The sequence below is a fragment of the Silene latifolia genome, chromosome Y (assembly GCF_048544455.1).
Source record: "Silene latifolia isolate original U9 population chromosome Y, ASM4854445v1, whole genome shotgun sequence".
NCBI classification, from domain to species: Eukaryota; Viridiplantae; Streptophyta; class Magnoliopsida; order Caryophyllales; family Caryophyllaceae; genus Silene; species Silene latifolia.
Window position 1 is genome coordinate 373,310,949 of NC_133538.1, and position 20,720 is coordinate 373,331,668.

Here is a 20,720-nt window from a genome sequence, read left to right on the forward strand (position 1 = left end):
CGCATCCACTCCTGCTCCTGCTCTTGGGCCCACGTACCATGGAGTCAAGCTACCGTAAGGGAAGGACTGAGGTGCCCCCCACGTCGACTGATCCACCCCGTAGGAATGGAAAACCCCTGAGTAGTCCCCAACTCCACTCCACCAAACTGGATGCGGTCCCTTGGTCCCTATCCCCTGAGCGTACGCCATCTCGTGCATGTTCCGGAGTGTCAAGGTAGATGACACTCTATCTGCCAAGTAGCTGGACCGCGTCTCCGGGGTGTCGAGGTAAGGGTAGCACGGAAAAGGATCTTTGCTTTGTTTGTGGCGCTACTAAATTTTTGTGGCCTAGTCTCCGAGACCCTCTCCCTCACTCGACGGGGTCCCCTTCCCAATCTGGGTCTAAAGTAAGAAAAGGGTAAGTATGCTTCCTCAGCCTATACAAACCCGTAAAACCCAAGGTCTCGAATATGTGACGGACATCCGTCTCTATCTCTAAATCCTCCAACACAGTAGTGTCTATACACCTCGTAGGTCTCATTTTGCGTTTTTGTAAAGCTACAAAACGCTCCCTCTCGCTTGAAATCAACAAAAACCATCAAGGGTATTCGGAACTGCGGGTACCACAGTCCACTCCCTCCCCATCTCGGGTGGGTTACCCCTCCCCCGTTTACTTTGGCGGATTCCAAGGTTCAGTCTCGGCATCTGCTTTAGGCATATGTTCAAGCAACTTGTATAAACATGCAAATATTTATTTCATGTAATTTGAATTCACATACTCAGCTAAGTACACAATTTCACCAACAAATTTGACATGTGAAGCACATAATTCATGCTATTAACCTTGAATATCAACACTATGTACACACATTCGTCAACGGTTTCCAAATTTTGACATACAAGCTCAGTTTACTACTACTCATAGGCCATAGTTGTGAAAGAAATTTATCATGGTGATTACGTATGCCCAACAAATTCGAATATCTTAGCATGATTCTAAGTTTATTCCAAACACACTTCTAATCACATGTGAGGTATTCTTACTAGTTCATGGACAAGAATGACTTAGAACATATCATTATCACCCTTCACTATTATGAACAACAACTCAATTAGAATTTTCGATTCTTCTTTACAAATTGTGATAATCTTGGCATATTTTCATCAATTATCGTTTCTATTATCATATTGAAGTTTAACTTATACTTATAATGTCATTCACAACATCAATTTTCCAATTATAAATCACTTAATTTCCATTTGAGGCACTTTTAAGACGGAGTTTTAAGGCAACTTTCTAAGGTGAAATCATCAAAATCTATCTTCCAACATGACATAAACAATATTTAAGGCTCAATTCTACCATCTAACCATTGTAAAACAACCAAAAATCGATTTCAATTTTGGAAACCCTAGAAATTTCGATTTCAAATTTTGCAATTTCTAATCTAATTTACAGCAATTAGTCACCAACAAACATGGAAAGAAGGCATGTGAATCATGTTTCAACAATTAAAAGCACCAAATTGATCATAATAATCGGAATTTCAGATTGTTTCACTTCTCTAACACATTCAAAACAATAAATCGTGTAAATTAAGAAGAATAGCATACCTTGATTGATTAACAAAGTAAAGAAACGAAATTAAGCAAGGAAATTAACCCAAGAATCACCACTTAACCCAAGAGTATGAGAGGATTTGAGAGGAAATAAGGAATTTGAGAGTAGTTTAGGTTTAGGTGTGTCGAAAAATAGGGGAAGAAGAATAGGAAATAGAAAGATTAGGGGTTTTAGAAAACCCGTAGGATTCGCTGTACAGTAACTTACTCGATCGAGTGCCTGGGGTACTCGATCGAGTACCACCCTACTCGATCGAGTAGGAGCTAAATCATCGAGTATCTGCAGGAATTTTCCCACATCCCGACGTCATAGCTTCCTAACTAGATCGAGTGAGGTCTACTCGGTCTAGTAAACACCCGCACTCGGTTCACCTACTACCGAACGTTCCATAAACATATTCACGTCATCATATTGTACTTGAACTTACTATACATGTTACTACTAGACTCATATTCACTCCAATTTGAAGCATATAATTCACCTCAACTCTTTCTTTCACTTATCACATAATACACACTTTTCAAACAATTGTTCAATCATGTCTTACATTCTATCCTAAGCAATTCATCTTGCACTAATCAAATATTACGCAGCGGAAAAATTTCAACTGATTAGCAAAGCATATACACATTGCCATATGCTATGATTCGGATTATTACTCAACTATACTATAACTATTATCATAGTCATTACGGTAGGATTTATAAACTCGCTTACAACTTCCGTCATTGTTAACTTTTAGCAAACACCTACATGTTCACTCTTCATGTCACGACATTCGATTCCACATTTTCACGCATCACTATCACTTAAACCTTCGTCACATATCTCATAACCATCCTATAAGCTTGCTAATCATTCAAAGAACTTCAATAATCTCATCAACAATTACCCTACACGGCCCAAATTCTACCATCACACCCCTACTAACTTCTAACAAAGACTTAACCGGAGGTAGCTCCGGCACAGTTAACATACATATCACACATAGACACACGGACTCCACATTCCCATACCATGTGACTGGCTTAAGTGTCATGGGGCCAAGATTTTGAAATGAGGGCGCCTACTCACCCAAAACCTAGCATCAGCGGGGCTCCCATTACACATACACCAGGTTCATTTTATTAGACTCACTACGTTCATTATTTTCATTTGTTACAGGTTCCAAAATCGTCGCTCTGATACCACTTTGTAACACCCCCATATACAGAGGAGCCTTAACTAGGCCTTCCTTAGCATATAAAGGCGCTACCATCTCGGTTGCCCGAGGATAGTAATAATTAAGTGTCGATAAAAGAACGATTAAATTACTTTACAAGTCATCTATCCAACTAATGATACAAAAGATACAACTCAAAGTCCACTAGCTACAATTATTAAATCTCGTGGCGACTCATCCCTGCCCGGACTCCAGCTAGCAACCACATCAACACCTGCTAAGACGGACTGCTCACCATAAGGGATCACGGCACACACATAAACAAACAAGACAACCACACAAAGTCAGTACTGAGATAAGACATAACCAAGTTACCAACAACTACCAAAGCAACACAAGACAATCAGTCACAATCAGGCACTCCGCTCCATCTCCGTCTCCGACGTCCACCGGACCCGACCAAAACGCCGGGGGGGACCGCAGCCGTTCCCACCTAAGCCCCGCTCATCATACCGAGCGATAACCCTGTCCCATTAATGTGCACATCCCCTTCCGTGCGGGTTCCACGAAAGGCGAAACTAGGGCGTGAAGCCACTCCCGCAAGTGACTCCACTCAGCCGAGAACGCATCTCGAGAACCACATACAAACAATCACAATCACAATCACAACAGCGTCTGAACCAACCAATTATACTAATTACAGCACAACAACAACGATTCAACGATCGACGCACTAGACTATCTATAGAAACTGAGTAGGCGAACCTACCTTTACGCAACCGCAACCAATCCACGCCGACACATGTCATAACCAGCAACCAAGCAAAGCCTATAAGGGCAAACAACTGTCTATTACTATCAAGCAAACCCTAATCACAACCAAGGGAACAGTGATGATGATGATGACATACCTATAAGGAGAAACCCGGCAAAAGACCGCTACCCGACTCAAGCTACGCTCTCCTAAGGCACAAGGACCTTCAAAGGGCTTCCATGGAGGTTTTGTGGTGAGGAGAAGGGAAAGGGGCGACTGATGGATGGAAGAAATGAGGCGGAAATGATTTGCGGATTTAACAAAACGCGATATAAAACCCTCGCTGCAAACTCGATACTCGATCGAGTACCCAACCTACTCGATCAAGTAACCTCCTACTCGATCGAGTAACTAAGCTACTCGATCGAGTAGCCTCTACTCTATCGAGTACCACTCCCAACTCGAAACCCAAGATAACTTTGGTACGACTTTCTAGGACTACTCTCGCTCCCCAAGGTCGGTCAACACTGGTCAAAGGATCTCCAAAAGGGCGGGTATTATACCCTGCCAATTGTAACCATGCCATTAATACTCAACTGCTAACAACCGCCTCATATAACCACCTCTTATACTCTCTCACAACCATACCTATCAATCTGGTCTCTACAAAATCAACCTCTTTAGAATTGTTACCTTTCTAATATACCATCACCCTTAATTACTAGTCACAAACCATAACACTACCACTGTCTGGACATCAAACCTCTTACACTCATCCGGACATCACGATTTCTTTCCGATCTTTGGTTATCATCCCAAACAACGAACATCAAATCCATCAACAAAATTACCTCAACATTCTTCCCAATACTATCCTCAATTGTATCATCATCTAGCTCTCCACCAAAATCTCTTATCATGCAGATATTCTACCAACTTCTTACTTTCCTTAATTCCTCAAAACTCAAGACTAATCATGTTGTCCCGAAACTCCTATATAACCATTAACTAACATCCTCATGATTGGTGTCGCACATCTCGGTGACTCCTTACCTCTATATCACATAACTCCGGTAAACATTTTCTTAGTTTTACTCCCCTCATTCTTTTCTTTTTACACTCGACAAAAGTAATTAACCATTCAACTCCTTATTACTTCTTCCTAACGCTTTAGTGCTGCAATTACCTTTTCGTTGCTCCAAAACTCAAATCTCACTATTTCATGTCGATATCATCTCACTCTTTCTTACCATGGATTTTCTTTTATTGTGCTATCACTCACACTTGCCACTAACCTATCCATAAAATCAACGTTCACTGTTCAAACAATTTCATTTCATGCCGTTAATTGCCCAAGGAAATCACATATTAGTTTCACCTCTTAATAAACCAAATCTCCCAAACTCACTCATTGTCTACAAGTCCACCTCGCGGCATGTCTCCATCTCAGTTCACTATAGACCACCATTCCCCATCCCTCTACAACGAATTTTCATTACAGATATTCCTAACCAACACAATCTAACCATCTCCCTCCATAATTCTTACACATCTCAAGTTGCTACTATCCACATCCATTCTGTCACCCCTTTAGTCTCACATTCCTTACACTTACATTACTCCTTACTCACATCCACTTGCCTTTACATCACTCAAATTCGCGAATATCACTCACCACGTCTCACCAAAACTTGCACCATGCCTCAATCGGCTCATCAATGTTCTTTTTGTCTTTCCACTTCTCAGCACAACCACATATAGCTCATCTCCTCCCACCAAACTCATACTCACCATAAGGTGCCACTCACCACCATAAGATTGGGTAACTTACGCTTCAGGACCAACACATACGTAAAACAATATATAACAAAATAATTTGACACCTTTGAATTAAACATAATATCCAACGAAGTCAAAAGATAAGCATATGACCCAAAATAGGGGTCTCTAGATCGAGTAAGTGACTTACTCGATCGAGTAGGTGAAGATCAGAAGCACGTAAAACAAATTAACAGGGCCACTCGATCGAGTAAGTGACGTACTCGATCGAGTGCCCCCATACTCGATCGAGTACCAAGGCTACTCGATCGAGTACCTACGCATTTCTCAGCACTGTCCGGTTTTCGTAAAACAGTCATAACTCACTCATTTCTTGGTCGTTTTGGGCGTGTGACCTATCGTTAGAATCATAAAATGACAAGCTATCACCTCCAATTGGAATCACATCAAAATCATTTATGAATCTCAAGTTATAACAGTTTAAAGACAACTTTGTCATGAATCGACGACATAACTATTTGATTTTTACTTCCAAACAAACTTTAAACAAAGAACCAAGCAAACAAAACAAGTCCAAAACTCATAAAACCAGTATTCATAATCATATGTTACTATTTTCAAAAGCCAAGCAACAACATTCATCATGCACATAGGTTATTTAACTTGTCAATCACGATTTACCCACATGCTTTTATTTTATGACTTTACGTACACAATAACATAATATACGACATAAAATCCCATATTCACATGTTACTAACATCGCAATATTACAAAATCCATTACCCACATAAACATGTTCCACACATAAATTTCATATTTTTATGCAACTACTTACTTAATCTCTTCCAACCAATTCATCCATTACTGCTACACACTTCTTACCACATATACACATGAACAATAGTGGACAAGTACATAAACTTATCATACAACTTTATGCAAACAAAATATACGTATACGAAACAACCTTCCTATGCACATATTATTATGCCACATTATGAATCATTCATCCTGCAACATCATCATTCATCACATATTATCACATATGAACTACTTCCTTTTTCTACCACATCATTCATCATTCTCATATACTTTTCCTACAATTCCAACCAACATTGTAAACCAACTACCATGCAACATGCTTTCAATCAACAACAGTTCTATATACTTCACCAACCTTGCATTCACAATCTCAAACTTTTACTCCAACATCAAACAATTACAACATACATCATCACATCCACATACGAACTAACAAACATCACATACGACCTTGACATACACCCCCCCATGTGACCGGTTCAAAATTGTATGGCGAGTTCGCGACTTTAGGACGTCTCCCAAGCCTTTGCATTAGCTCCTACAACCTTTACCCCGGGTTCATTTTAATTGACTCCTTAGATTCATTAGATTCATTGGTTACAGGTTTCAGGATCGTCGCTCTGATACCATTTGTAACACCCCCATACTCCAAGTGCCTTACAAGGACCACTCAGGTATAAGGATGCCACCATCTAGGTTACCCGAGGCATGATATTCATAAGACAATAACGAAACAACTTTAAATAATATAAGTTTAGTGAAAGGTTACAACTGAAACCAAATACCAAAATACGATACATGTTCTCAAAACCAACTCTTCTCCGAGTTAATCAAATGTTATAAAACTAGTAAAGCTACAAAATGAAGACTTCTATCGTCGACGGTGGCACATCCCAGCTATCCCGAACTCAACTCAAACTCGCTCACCATCGCTCACCATCCCCGAATGGATCACCGCAGATTTACAAAACAACAACCGGGGTCAAGAATAATCACACAACTTATATATAACAACAATACGACAAACAGATAGCTTACACCGTCACACACACTCAATCACACCAGTCCCATCAATCTCAATCACCGACTGTCCACTGGACCAGCCCTGCCAGTGGGGGACCGCAGCCGTAACCACCAAATCCCCGCTCCTCATATTGAGCGAATTCCCTGTTCATTAATGTGCACATCCCCTTCCGTGGCGGGTTCCACGAAGGGCGAAACTAGGGCGTGAAGCCACTCCCGCAAGTGACCCCACTCAAACGAGGACACGCCGAGAACCGAGACAAACAATCACAATCAACAAACCGTCACAATACAATTACTATATTATTCAATCAACCACAACACATCAACATCACATTATGGGACTAATACCGAGTAGAAATCCTACCTGGAAAGCACAACAATCGAGGCGATATCAACAAATGATCAAAAAGCCTCTTCTACAAAACCTCCTCCTATCATACAAACACATAAACACTACCAAATCACAATCTACACAAAACCCCCAAATCCCCATATTAGGGTTTAACCAACATAAAGGAAATACTGTAAAAACGGTACATAGATCTTACCCTCGACGCAAGGATCTCAACGGTATCACGAAAGGTGAAATCCGACCTTCCAAACTCCGGATTTGCTAACAATGCGATTAAAGCGAAGAACGTATTTGTTTTCTCTCTTGATGCTGATTAGGTTTTGAAAAAGTGTTTAAGAACAATGACGGAAGTATTATATACCTTAATCGTATAATTAACAAAACCCGAGAAATAACTCCCCGTAAACCGGCTACTCGATCGAGTAGCTAAGGTACTCGATCGAGTGCCCCCTTACTCGATCGAGTATCTTAGTTACTCGATCAAGTACCCAACAGGTCAGAAACTATTTAAAAACGCAACTCACCCTTACTCGACAGAGTAAGGCCTACTCGATAGAGTACCCAGAGACTCATAAATACGGAGTATTACAGAGAGGTTTTGAATGGTGAAAGAAGTGGGAAAGCATGCAAAATGAATTATTAGTCTTTGTTTATTCCTTTTGTCCGCGGGATTTGTACTGCAAGAAGTACACAAACAATGCAATGTCTACCCTCTCTCATACAATCAGCATTTCCTTTTTTTTTGCTCTAAAAATTGCGCCCTCTCTCCTTATCCCATCCATTGAATCCCTTCATCCAATGGTTCTTATAAAGACTTAGGGCCTTATATGATATAAGAGACTTATAAGAACCCTTATATATATATATATATATATATATATATATATATATATATATATATATATATATATATATATATATATATATATATATATATATATATATATATATATATATATATATATATATATATATATATATATATATATATATATATATATATATATATATATAGGGGGGTTCGTGTACGAACTAGCTTAACGTACGAACCGTACGAACTAGCCCAGTCTTGCCTTTTTTTTTTTTTTTTTACACTCTTTATTCAGATACACCTGGTAACATACGGAGATACATTTTTTCACACTAAAATTCTATATACACTTTTATACTAGCTTTTTTTGACATTTTTTTTTTCAATACATTTTATTCTCTTACCGGATACACTTCTTATTGAGATACATTTTATAACACAAGTAGATACACTTCTTCCACACTAAAATTCTAGATACACTTTTACACTTTTTTAACACTAATTTTTGTCATATTAGTAAAGTTAGATACACATTTCAATACTCCGAGATACACATATTAGTACCGCCAGATACACATATTGGTACTGCCAGATACGCATACCAATACTAAGATACGCATACCAATACTACCACAGGTACGCATACCAATACTACCAGATACACGTACCAATACTACCAGATACACGTATCATACATGTATCTAGTAGTATTCATACATGTATCTAGTAGTATTCATACATGTATCCACCCCCAACTATGAATTACCACCACTACCACCTATCGCCACCGCCACTAGTCGTCATAACAACCACACCAGGGTGCTCCAGCCACCACTCCACCTACGACCACGACTCCACCACCACCACCCACACCTACTGCCAACGCCACCACCACCCGTTCACCTATCCAACACCACAGAAACTAGTGACCCAGCCGGTGACACCAAACTTGACCACTACTATCACTACCAACACCAACTAAAACGACACCTAAGCCTTCGTTCCAAAATGAATTGAGCTCGGACTATTATTACTAAAGAAGTGAAAACCATGCTATTGTGCTTGGACAGTTTCTAAAATAACACCAGATCGTTCGTTCCAAAAATAATTGGCTCGGACTATTACTAAAACGACAACAGAGCCTTCGTTCCAAAAATGTGACAGTAGTAAATGTTCAACCAAACCCATTGAACATGTCCATGAAGATCAGAAAATTTCAGGGCTTAAATTATACTGTTTCCAGCTTCTGCTTGTTGTTTGTTGTATTCTTCAAGCTCCTTCTTGTATGCTTCCATGCCCTCAACTGCCTTATCATTCCAGATTTTCTTCTCTTCTCCACTCAATTCCTGTAATTAAACATAAGATCAGCTGCTGTATTATCCACTTTTTACGAAGATCGAGTTAAGCTGAACTTGCCTTCCATTTCAATGAGATCAGAGCAGGGATAGTGGAGCTGTTGATATCAGGCTTCTCCTTAAGCAAGTTTTTCCTCTCTTCTTTGCTGAATTTCATCAACCACCCCCTATGAATTGACTACTCAACCCAGGCACCTAAAACCACCCCAACCCAGATCTGCAACACCACGACTCAACCCACCAAAAGCCAACCTGCAACACCCCACCACAACCTAATCTTCCCGCACTTCCGAATGTCGCTGACCACCAACAATTAACATCACCACCGTCACACCCAACCTAAACCACTATCGTCCTTACGCCATTCTCTCTCCACTGATTCCACTCCTCCCTTACTACCACCGATTCAACTTCCCTCTCCTTCCCATACACAATCAAGGGTTGTATAACAACCGTGAGACTGACACTCAGCCAACCACACAAAACCAATGGTTAATACAACTAACATCAAGGAGAGTTAACCAGATCTACATCACCAAAAACTGAATTTATATATATCATAAACGACCGACAATATCTGGGACGTTAATGGCCGGAGGAGGACAGTTGTGGTGGTATACATCTCCGGCAACATGAACTGTCATAAAGAGACTTGAATGAATAAAATGGGTCGAAAAATGGATGAAAGCTAGAAGGGTAAGGTCGTTATCGATGTTGTTGGTCTAGTATGTAGCCGTCGGAGGGTCGACATGCGGCGGTGTTGGCTGGTAAATAGTTGTTGGTTGGAAGGGAGAGGATAGAGAAGACGAAAAGAAATAATTGAGGTGAGAGAGGATAAAGATGGTTGGGTTTGGGATAAGCAACGAGATGTTGTTATATTTGTGATGAAATCTCAGCCGCTTGTTGTTCTAATCTAGTGGTTGTTAAAGAGTTCGTACGGTTCGCACCGTAATTTGGTTCGTACGGGATCCCGATTCTATATATATATATATATATATATATATATATATATATATATATATATATATATATATATATATATATACTCCCTCCTATTCACTATATTCTTCCATATTTCCTTATTCGGATTATTCGGGTTTTCTTCCCTATTTCCTTTTTTGGGTTGATTTGTGTGGTCCAAATTAAATTGCATGTGGGGTAATGTGTTTTGTCTGGTCCAAATTCACTTTCTTATTTCTTGTGCAAAAAGGAAAGGGGAAGAATATAGTGAATAGGAGGGAGTATATATATATGTATATATATATATAGGTAGGTAGGTAGGTAGGTAGGTAGGTAGGTAGGATCCGGTGAGTCCACCTGAATATTTGAGTCCATGAGTCCATAAAACAATATCATGCATTATACAAAACAATATCACGTTTTTTTTTTCAAAAAATTTTTTTCGAATTTTTTTCGATTTTTTTTTTTTCGAATTTTTTTTTTGTGTAAGCTGTGTTATTGTTTAGTATAACGTGTGATATTGTTTAGCATAACGTGTGATATTGTATTACAAAACAATATCACGAATTTTTTTAAAAAATTTATTTTTTTCGAATTTTTTTTAGTGTAAACCGTGATATTATTTAGTATAACGTGTGATATTGTAAGCTGTGATATTGTTTAACATAACGAGTGATTTTGTATTACAAAACAATATCACGATTTTTTTTTTAAGCTGTGATATTGTTTAATATAACGTGTGATATTATATATCATGGATCACACACCAAAAAGATAAGGAATTTCACGTGATCCTAATTATATATATATATATATATATATATATATATATATATATATATATATATATATATATATGAGATCCTAGAGAATCTGAGTTTGGTACGAACTGTACGAACTATGCCAAACCGATAAAACACGCGCTGATATTTCAATTCTAAACTATTCTCTCACTCCACATCACATATGCTCCATAACATTCAATTATTCCTATCCTCTTTCTCTCCCACCCCGACACACAGGCCACGACTCCACGACCTCCGATCGCCGACGTCGGACCACCAACCACAACCGGAAAATGAAGACAACCCCACTGCGATATTGTTGCTATAGGTTTGCGGCGGAAGTAACGATTTTTGAATTTGTTGAATATATTTATGCTATATGTTGTTTGTAACTTAAGGTAGTTTAATTTATTATGTTAAGTTTAGAGTTGATTTTTTTGCTGTTTTTTTAATTGTTTGATTGTTGTTAATGGTAATTGTTTTGAACTGAAGTGATTAATGGATTGATTACTTGTTCATGCAATCATTGTCAATTGATTGATTGATTTTGATCACGATTTCGTGTAAGAATTAATTTGATTAAGTAGCGTAAGAGTTGATCAATACTCGTCAATGTAAATTTGATTGGAGTAAGCATGGTCATGCTGACGTGCTCCACAGTGATAATCCGATTAATTTTTTTCGGTATTTTGATGATTTATACTCGCTTTAAGAGTGTATCTAGTTAGGATAGAGGTATGTATCTAAGAACTTAAATGAGTGTATCTAACTAGTTATAGGTATGTATCTAGCAACTTAAAAGATTGTATTTAGTTAGCTAGAGGTGTGTATCTAGAAAGTTAAAAAGTGTATCTAGCTAACTAAAGATACGTATCTAGCAACTTAAAGGAGTGTATCTAGGTAGAGGTATGTATCTAGCAACTAAAAGGAGATAGGTTGCTGGTAGGAGGAAGTTTGCCTGTGAGGGTCGGTGATGTAGGGACGACATTGTTGAGGGGTCGGTGTTGAATTGGTAGTGATGGTTAATGGGTGAGGTTAGTTGACGGTGTTGCATGGTGGATCAGGTGTTAGTCGTGGCTACGGTTGGTCAGTGGTGGTGGACGGTGGTAGTGGTCGTGAGGTGTGAGTGGTGGTTGCATAATATATGACCGTAGATACGCAAGCTAGTACTACAGGATACACAAATCGACTTGTGTATTGGTGTATTAATTTATGGTACCACATGAATGCGTTGAATGGAACATATCAAATAAGCAGTAGCATTTCGCTGTTGCTTCTGGATGCAAGAAATTGGAATAATTAGACATTAAGCACTGCCCAAATATTCAGGATTCTGGGCTGTTGCCAACTACTCCAAGAACATATGGCATGTAATTAGCTCACTGATGCAATCTACTTCAATTTCCATTGTCAACTTTAAGAATTTAGAAGATAAATTGATCCTATAACAAACTTGGTTAAAAATTGTTTGGAGTTGTGATCCTAATGTTTTATGTCGCCATTTCGCAGGCATCCACTAACGGAATATCAAGCATTTTGTAAGTGCTTAGCGCTCTTCGATTGATCAAAGCTTTGATTTACAGTCTGAGAGGTGGTCCCATATTTTGACTTGATTTTGAGCTAGGGAGCAAACTAAGCTACGGAGTATATGCAATACTAGAAAACTGCATTGTGCAAAAGGAAGTTCAGTAATGTACTTAAGTCAGGTTAGAACCTTTGGTTATTAGTACTATCCTTATTGTAAGATAAGAGAGTTTCCACACTATATTATCGACAAAATTTTTATTATGGTGCATTATGAGCTGGAGACTACTGCTATAGTGCTACTTCACCGATATTTCTTTGTCTTAACATGTACCACCTGCTATTTTGTAAGGAAATACTTAGGGGAAACATTTCTACATGCATTGACGTATTTATTTGTAAAATATGAGGGAATAAAAGGGAGACCATCGGTTTAAACCATAGGAAATCAACTTAAAATTCTGTATGTATGAAGAAAGGGAGATGTAACTCATTTGCTGAAGGTTTTTGAATTCTAGAAGCAATGACTGATCCGTTACATCACTTTTGTGAGACTGTGACCGACCTCGCATTTAATACTATTACTACGTCAGTGATGGAACTGAAGTCTGGAACTAGACTACTTCACTAAGGATAGAAGACTTCGTCACATAATTAGCTGAAGTATTTTTCAATCTTGTTGCACTTTTTTTTATTGAGCGATCTTTAAGGGTGTGTTTGGATTAAGGGATTTAGAGGGAAAAGAAAGTGAGGGAAAGTATGGGATTTTAAATCCCTTATTCGGATAGGAAATAAGTGTGGAGGGGAATGGAGGGGGAGAGATTTGGAGGGATCCATTTTCCCTCCTCCAAGGCAAAATAAAATCTCTCCACAATAGGCAAGATTTGGAAAGAATTGTATCCAAACACCCACGCCCCATTTGCCCTCCCCTTCCCTTACCTCCCTTTCTCTTCCCTACTTCTCCCTCCCCTCCATTTCCCTCCACTTTTGCTCTCCAAATACACCCTAAAGCTAAGAGACACTACCTTAACTAATATAAATCTAGAGTATCGGCACTGCCCATCTACTTTGTTATCTAGTACCCATTCCATAGAAGGTTCCTATGCTGAGAAGCAGATGGTTTCTCATGGCTTCTAATAAGAAAATCTAGCTGGACTTGTACAGTTGTTAACAAGTTTAATGTTGTTACTTTTTTTTTCTTTTTTTTGTTCCGCTTGGCAACATGCACCGATGGTAATGGAGCTGCAACTGTACAAGTAACTCACATGTTTCATATATGAGTTCAGTTTGCATGATTATATTTTTGCTCTTCTGATGCAAAATGAATTCTGCTAATTACTCTTTTCTATTTATTTCACTTCCAGCCGCATTATGGTGATGTTTCAAGGTCTCTTCCTAAACCACTGCATTTGTCTGATTCTTTTTCACCAGAGAGAAAGGAGATAGATGATGAAACAGATGACAAGGTTGGTTATTATTTAGTTGTTTTTAGTCTGTATGCTATTTGCCTTTATGTCAACTGCACAACCTCACCCCATAGTTGTCAAGATGAACTCAGTTGTATATATTGAAAAACTGTCATTGTCGGGTTGCTTAAGGCACCTAGTTGTCCTTAACAAACTTATCCCAACAAATAGTCTTCTCAAACTCCATCATCCAGGGGAATAATTTGTTTTGGCGTTGAGATCATGTAAAGTTTTAGCCTTGATCTCACATCGGTTGCCGCGGCTTAATCTTTGTCGTTATGCCATGACATGTATATCATGGTAAGTTGGTAACCTTTCATTTCTTTACAAAGTGGCCACAATATGGATTTCTATACCGTGTATTTCATAGATGTTTTGTATCTGACTGTTTTAAAATGAGCCAGAAGATTCCACAATACAACCTAATATCTAAACATGTAGTCCCAATACCCGCAGCAACAGGATTAAAAAAATCAATTCTAGAGCTCAATGTTCTTGAGTTTCTTTTTAAGTAAAATTTCACTGCTGCAAGTCGGCAACCTCTTTGATTTGGAAACTTATAAGATGCATAACCTAGAATAGAAAGACTCAATGATGGAAAGGGAAAAGGATGACCTTCCATTAAATCCTCCGTAAAATCAAACTTATAAACAACCCTGATTAAACTCTTTTGTAAGGCTACCTTGAAACCAATTTTCTTGGACTGGAGTAGGTCTGAGGTATCTGAACCCTACCAGTTTATTTTATTAATGTAATCCATTTCCAATGATACCATGTCTTCTCCTGAATCTTGATCACCTGATGTCATAGAAGACTGGGGATCATTCAGGGAATGTCTGTTCTTCGAGAGTGAAACGCCATAGCGATTTCCAACTATGAAATGAAAACCCTTTCGTGCGTTTTTTTTTGGATGGATACTTACTTTTGAAATGTGTGCCTTGATATAAGGGGTACCATGTCCATAAAGTGCACAGAGTGCAATCAGCAAGTCACACCAAAGTTCACCAAGGCAAACTATTATATAATTGCCAGTTTTTAGTTCCTTTTAGTCGACACTTCCCAATGCCCATTTACTCCCTAACTTTTACGTCTGACATGTTAGCCCAATGCAATTAAAAAGGCAAAAAAAAAGGTATTCTTTGTGAAATTTTCTTCCTTAAAAGTTAAAATTTTGTTTGCAAATAGTGTGCCTAGAGTTCATGACGAGTGCATCTTCCACCCCGTTTCCTCTTACCCACGTCGCTTCTTTGCACCTTGTATTTTCTTAAACAAGGGTGGGTAAGTGGGCCAATGCCTGTTTAGAACTATGTTCATTGTTTAGAATATACGAGTTTATGTTTCAGATTCAGCATCTCTCCTTCAATTTAGTTGGTTGTTCGTTTCTGATGTTTGATATGAATCATTTACTCATTGGCTTGTTTGCAGGACAAGAGTACATTAGGGACTTTATGTGCAGAAGAGCTACTACAAAGGCATATTAATCGAGCCAAGAAAGAAAAGATGTGAAGTTGATAACCACTAGGGTGGAAAAATCTGAAAATTTAACCAAAAAGTTCAAAATTTTCATGGTTCAACAGGGACAAGCACCCTTCCCTTAGTTCCACCACTGTACTTGTCTATAAAGTGATGCTGTCATGTTTCTCTTCCTTTTGTGAATTCGCCTCACATATATTTATAGTAATGATTTTTTTTAAGTGGTATTATGATTAATCTGCAGATTGAGGGCAGAACGGTTGCGACGTATTGAGAGGTATAAAGGCAGGCTTAAACTACTTCTTCCTTCACCATTAGAGCAGTGTAGGGAGGACACAGGCCCTCTATGATGGAAGTGCATTGACAATTGGGAAAAGGCATGGAATTGTTTGGCGGCATTCGTTGCAGGTTATTGACGATTTCGTATTAATGTGATATGAATTGTCAAGTCTCCTCGTAATATAAGAACAAAAGATTTGGTTGGTACCTGTGACCTTCGCATGGAATTGTATGAATACAATTAGAGAAATGAAAATAGCGCAAACATTGTGCTCCTGCTAGATTATGTGTCTCTTGTGTGCTATTACGGACTAAATTATGAGTTGGTATATAACTATATATAGGTAGCTAAAAGAATGTATCTGTAAGAACTTAAAGGAGTGTGTCTAAATTAATTAAAGGTATGTATCTAGTAACTTAAACGAGTGTATCTAGGTAGCTAAAGGAATGTATCTAGTAATCTAAAAGAGTGTATCTAACTAGCTAAGGGTATGTATCTAGAAACTTAAAGGAGTGTATCTAGCTAGAGACATGTATCTAGCAACATAAACGAGTGTATCTAACATGTTAATTGTTTGTATCTAGAGATCAAACGAGAGGATGGGTATCCTATATTTAGCATTGGATACGGATCTGAACAACACACACCCGATTGGCATGGACCAATAATTAGCTTTGGGTATATTTGTTGTTTAGATCAGTTTCACGCTTATTACGGTCTTAGAAAGACTTCTAGTAAGCAACAACTATTATCTTGGTTATTAATTTCTAGAGTAATTATGGAGATAAAAATGACATTTGTTTCTAATAGCAACAAAAATGTTTTGCCTTTGCTATTTTTGTATCCATTTAACGTTAAAGTAGTATCAATTTTGATCTCGCCTCACTTTAAGATATACATAAACTCTAGTACAATTTGTTCAAACACTCCAACTTCAAACATATACAATTTTATTTTCGACTAAAAACACGAGCTCCAAATTGACACTTGTTTTTCTATTTCCGGCAAATTACTATGGAATCTCATACTCTATTAAAACAACACATAGTCGTGAATTACTTCTTCTTGACAAGTAAATAATCATATAAATAGTCATATTATTATTGATTATTACTCGTATATCCTTATTATGATGGTCAAAATAGCATTTCATGAACAAAGTAGAAAAAAAATACTCCTAGAACTAATTACTGATGCAAAGACACTATAAAACATATTTACATTATTGGTGATCCTGCTGCAAAGAATATATAGATCTAACAAGTTATTAACAGGCATCATCATCCGTTGTTGTACAGTGGTTATATCCATCTAACTCCTTGAACATTAAGCATGAAAACACATTGCTAGCAACTCCATGCTTTTGCAAAATTAATAATGCGTCCGAAACATTTGCACTCAACAGCCAGATACACAACTCAATCGACCTAAGGTACGGTAGATACACATGGTATAATACCGGATACACATGTTATTACCACGGGATACACAAATCGATTTGTGTATCGGATATACATGCTATTACCATGGGATACACAAATCGATTTGTGTATCTCATAGTAATACCATGTGTATCCAGTAGTAATATCATGTCTATCCATTGCTCCACCAAGCCCGCCACCACCACTGCCGTCACCGCCAACACCACCACCATTACCACAGCCAAAGCCACCACAACTAGCACCACTCCCATAACATCTACGTTGCCCTTATGAACACCACTAACCCCACCTCCAACCGTGGATCACCACTAACCATCGCCGGAGCCCACAAACATTTACGCCAGCTGCACCACCCACCGCCCTAAATAGAGCTGGCGAAATCGATAATCTTTTCAGATTGCGTTGACAATATACACACCTATCCCAGAACCTCGTCACTCCTATTCCTTCTCCGGCGTCGGCAATTTCATCCTTTGTTCACCATTAACATAAGATATGAATAGTAGCACTTGTCACCCAAAAAATGAACCAAAAATATACACTCAAACCCAACAGATAGTATGGTTTTTTGAAATTTTATTTGTTAATTAGCTAGATTTATAAGAAATCACAAGAAATTTCGACTAACTAATAATGTAAGTTCAATTATCGTTAGAATCTGATTCAAACCATGGTAGCACTGGTCGGAAAATTAAGTATCGACACCGGCGTCGACGTCGGCTACCGATTGGAGGTGGAGTGGTGATAGATGGGTAAAGAAAGGTAATAACACGGGAGGTCGTAAAACAAAGGAGCCCGACTTCAGGCGAGGCACGGTCGACTACTGTGGATTCCGGCCACCGGCGCCGACTTTAGTTGGTTGGAGGAGAGAGTGAAAGGGGTGAGAGTATGGTTGGGTTGTTGGATTATACGGGAAGTAATTGTGGGTTAAATGTTTGGGGCTTTTTTTATTGAGCCATTCAATCTCGTCTCTTAATTTGACTAATCTAAGTGTTCTTATTGAGTTAAATGCAGTTCGCTTCGCACTGTAATTTAGTTATGATTGGATTTGATTACTATATATATATATATATATATATATATATATATATATATATATATATATATATATATATCTATATATTTTTGGGATCCTATGAAAGAACCACTAGTATATTGAGAACCATGAGAACCACTAATAGTAATAATAATACGGATAGTTTGAGATAAACTCACCTATTCCCCCAATCACCAAACCCTCCTGACACCATCATTTTACCCATTTGCTTTGTCGTTCTTCTTTTTTCTCCCCTCTCACGTCGATAATTTGCGATAAATTTCTTCATCCACTGATTTAATCTCCTGATTATATTCGCATAAATCACTGTAAGTTCATCATCTTCTCTCCAATATTTCTCTCATTTGTATGCAATTCATGTAAATCGTTTATTCCTCTAATCACGAAACCCTAATTTTTGCAATTTTCCTATGTTAGAATCTTCATAATTCACTTTTTAGCTGGCTATTGTTTAGAGTAAAATCCATTTGTCTATTCATTTATGTTGATTTATATGATTACGCTCTCAATTTGCTTGATTTATGGCGTAAGGTTCGTGATTCGTGAAAGTTAGACGTGTAACTGTCTCTACACTAAACTAGACTCGAAAAACAATCTAATTTGATCAGGATGGGTCCTTTCGGGTCATGTTTAAGTTTGTCGTTCTACTTTCAGATTGGATTACTCTAATTTTCTCTATCATATACCTCAGTTATGAAGCTTAGGGTAAAAGAGGGGTGGTTGCATATCATTGATATTGTTAGGCTTTTAGGCTTTTGCAAAAGTTAGTATTTATTTGGGAGAAGATGACTTATTTTGCTTTACTTCGTGAGACTGTTGCTGCTATATCTCTGCTGATTCTGTTCTGCTTTTCACAATTTTAGTTGCAATTGAAGTGTTGTTTCCTTGTTTTCTTGATTGTACTTTTCTTTCTTTTGCTGACATTAAATACAAGAACGCCCAAGATAATTCTATATTGAGACAATCTTGTGCATGGCCCTGCTTCTCCAGATGTCGCTTGATATGTTTTCCTCGCGTGTGCACTAACGTATTTGTTTCAAACAGGTGGCTTATATGGCGACAGTTGGATCATTCCCATTCAATTATTTCTTGTTTGGCGTGCTTTCTTGTGTTGGGACATATGTTCTTGCTGGTATTTGTCTAACCTTTCACTATTAATTGTTGTTTTTTGGACTATTTCTAAACAGTTTGGAAACGTTGTTTTGTAAACCATGCCTCAGTGTGTCTCCACATTCAAGTTAACAAGGAGAACAAGGAATTCAAGGTATGTTTCACTAACTCAAGTTACTCATACTTAAGTGAAATTGATATGCTGTGTTTGCTTAAAGGTCGAACATATGTGACAAATTGCTATTCATATTAAGGTTGAGCTGGTCAGACTCTTGCTTACAAAATGCTATCTAGCTCAAAGCTATCTGACTTCTAAGTTCTAACTCTTAGAATTAGCTATTGCCTATTAGAACTCAAGTAGCATTATTTGACCGAGAGCGGATATTATTAGCTATTGCCTATCAAAAATCGTAAAGAGAAATTTGATCACAATTTGCACTACTGCTGCTAGTTGAGAAGAATGTGTAGTTCTATGTTTGGAATAGTAAAGTTGCTGATATATAATCTAAACGCATGAAATAAGGTTCTATGTGTATGAAATATGTGTTAAATGTGCATAAAATAAGGTTCTATGTGCATGAAATAAGGTTCTATCTGCATTAAAAAGTTCTTCAGTTGCATCAGTTGGTTATATTATGATACTAATTACTGTTGGCTAAGGACGCGTTAATTTTATATGGCCATGAAATGATATTATATGTGCATGAAATAAGGTTCTATGTGCATGAAATAAGGTTCTATGTGCATTAAAAAGTTCTTCAGTTGCATCAGTTGGTTATACTATGATACTATTTACTTTTGGCTAAGGACGCGTTAATTTTATATGACCATGAAATAAGATTATATGTGCATGAAATAAGGTTCTATGTGCATAAAATAAGGTTCTATGTGCATTAAAAAGTTCTACAGTTGCATCAGTTAGTTATATTATGATACTAATTATTGTTGGCTAAGGACGC

At 37.9% G+C, this 20,720-nt stretch overlaps 1 long non-coding RNA gene across 2 annotated transcripts; it reads left to right on the forward strand.

The window, feature by feature from the left end:
* The first annotated feature begins 11,505 nt into the window (after positions 1 to 11,505).
* Positions 11,506 to 16,430, forward strand: LOC141627366 (uncharacterized). Of its 2 annotated transcripts, none has more exons than XR_012536936.1 (4): positions 11,506 to 11,807; positions 12,919 to 13,115; positions 14,298 to 14,399; positions 15,825 to 16,430. It is a non-coding gene; the product is annotated as an uncharacterized LOC141627366 (long non-coding RNA). The 2 variants fall into 2 exon arrangements; XR_012536935.1 differs by having other exon boundaries at positions 11,506 to 11,737.
* Positions 16,431 to 20,720: the final 4,290 nt, after the last annotated feature.